This window comes from Miscanthus floridulus, chromosome 15, assembly GCF_019320115.1.
Source record: "Miscanthus floridulus cultivar M001 chromosome 15, ASM1932011v1, whole genome shotgun sequence".
Taxonomy (NCBI): Eukaryota; Viridiplantae; Streptophyta; class Magnoliopsida; order Poales; family Poaceae; genus Miscanthus; species Miscanthus floridulus.
This window is the reverse complement of record NC_089594.1, coordinates 67,253,503-67,256,403: the sequence shown is the minus strand read 5'-3', so window position 1 is coordinate 67,256,403 and position 2,901 is coordinate 67,253,503.

The window sequence follows — 2,901 nt, the reverse complement described above, 5'->3', positions numbered from 1 at the left end:
TCATGGGACAGAGATAAATCAAGAGAGGGTTTCACTAACAATTGCTCTATAATAGCATGGTTTGTAGAAAAATTTAGTACATTAAAACATTTCTCACCTTCCGTGAGTGTAGCACCATGAGCATTACCTGTGTTCTCAGCAGGAGTAATAGGTGCATTGTGAAGTGATGGTTCTGAATTTGCATATGAGGTTGTGAGCTCCTCATTTTCTTCCATGTCATCCTCTTGCTTATGGACATTATGTTAGTCATAGCAAGAGGAATAACAACAGACTCTTCCTCTAAATGGTGCACCTCAGCATATGAAGTCAAAACAGGAGGTGGATTAACAAAGGTTTCTCGCATAAGGAGTTTCATATCATTCTAAGTTTGTGGTTTATCAGAAGGATCTAAAGACTTCCACCAAGATAAAGCAGAATGTCGCAAAACACTAGCTGCATTTTTTACCTTTCTCCTTGGACACATAAAGCGAGTAGCAAATATCTTATCTATGGCAATTTCCCACTCCATGTACTTATCAGCACCTATACCATCATAAGTCAGTGGATACGAACAACCTATCATTGTTAGAAAATAGCAAAAGACAACACAAAAGTATTATCCCTATCAAATGACTATGTGGTTGTAGTGGTGTCACTTTTCATAGCAAGTGGAAGCGTCTTACCAAGCTCTTACAAAGTTCTTACCAACGCAAGCAGTGGGCGGTACAACCGGCGGCTGGTTCATGATACCTATGAGGCAGTGTACCGAGATTGCAAGGCCCTTTTTCTGTACTGATCTGAAGAGTTTGTGGAGCTTGGAAGGCACATAAAGAATAATATGTATATCTGGCACACAAGTTAGTAACAAAAAGTAATGCTGAATTATAGTCCAAAGTACTTGTTCTCGTTGCTGGTCTAAAATGTTCCAAGTACCAAGTGTGTAACAAACAAGTATGGTGGATAGCAAGGTAACAGAGGTGTGAAAAACAAGTATGGTGGATGGCAACAGCAACACAAACAAGAAACCAGATAGCACACGCTAACACAACTCACTTTGGCCTTCTCTATGTGCTCCTCTAGATATTGTTCCTCTTTTGCCTCTCTTTTTTCTATTTTTTGGACTGCCGTTGTTTTTTTGAAAAATTTCAACCTTTTCTTTTTCTTTTTTTGATATTTTTTCTTCACTTAGGAGCACAAAAGAAGTAACCACAGAAAATATGAGCGTAAACAAGTGAAAGACGTGGCCTGTGGAAATTTTAGAAGATGTGCTCAAAAATGACAAAAAGCTTATGACCACGAAAAGAGAATCTTGTGACCAGTTTTTTACCAAATTAAAATTCTCCGACCCCAGCATAGTGGAGGATGGACGGATTGAAAAAAAATTTCTGATCGATTTTGATATATGGAACGTCGAAATCTGAGTTCGTATACGAAAACTAGACAAGTTTTAAGAATTGACTCCAAATTAGAGGACAAAACAGGAATACTGTGCGCAAAATTTGTCACCGAAGCAAAGATTTGATGGAAACGATGGGGGAAAACACACGAACTAGACTCTAACATGACCTAACCAGCAACAAGACCTCAACTAGGACACAAACTCAACACGATGGACTCTAAAACTAAAATATGCAAAGGCTATGACGCGGAAGGTTCTAGGATAGGAAAAAACAAGTATGGCACTGGACTATGGGACAAATGTGAAACACTCAAAACTAGGGGATAAATATGAACCTGACGGTATACCTTAGCTCTGATTACTACTTAATGGAAACGGGGATCCCGATCTTTCGTCAGGTAGAGATAACTATCGTTGTGGCGGAGAATGACACACCGATCCGGCTTCAGATCGAACCCTACAATCTTAGCACCATAACTCCTCTGGTTATCAACCAAGACACGGATCCGGTTGACCTCGCCTCCAACGGACCAAAAGACGGTGTCGCAACACCCTGGTAGATTCTAGACGTTGATTTGTTTCGATGATTCCTATTGATTCTGAAGGGGTTTTGATGTGAGACCACTTGGATTAGCTTCCTTATCAAATTATCTTTCCAACCATACATGGATCGTTAAAAATGGAGTCTGGATGCGTCTTGGGTGATCAGTTTAAGACAGACTGGTCCTAGAGGCCGAGGTAGACTTGAACTTGAGTTGCTTTGGGCCTCCACCTTAGGGACTCGAACCGAATTAGCCTCAGGCCTCCTTCTTGACTTGGACACCCTTGCTGGACTCCTACTCCTCCATAACATGTGCCAAACATGGTCATATGTATGGGTGTCATATCATCATCAGGTGCCCTACTAAAAGGTCCTAATGGCTAGAGGAGGTGAATAGCCTATTAAAAATTCTACAACAACATTTAGCAAACCTGTTAGACAAATATAAGGCGAAGCGAGTGTTGCGCTAGCCTACTAAAAATGCAAGCAACCTAACACAATTCTAGTTTAGATAGACTCTATCCACACAATGGCTATGTCACTATACTAAGTTAATGTGCTCTCAAAGGCTAACTAAAGAGCCACACTAACCAAACTAACAAGCTCTCACAACTAGCTACACTAAAGAACTTGACAACTAGTTTACGGTAATGTAAAGAGAGAGAGAGAGAGAGCAAGATGGTTATACCACCGAGTCGAGGAATGAACCAATCAATCACAAGAATGAATATCAATGAAGACCAATCATCTCAGAATCAAATGTTGACATAATGTTTTTTACCGAGGTTCACTTGCTTGCCGGCAAGCTAGTCCTCATTGTGGCGATTCACTCACTTAGAGGTTCACATGCCAAACCCTCAATAGGGTGCCGCACAACCAACATAAGATGAGGATCACATAAGCCACGAGCAATTTACTAGAGTACCTTTTGCCTCTCCGCCAGGGAAAGGTCAAGAACCCCTCACAATCACCATGATCGGAG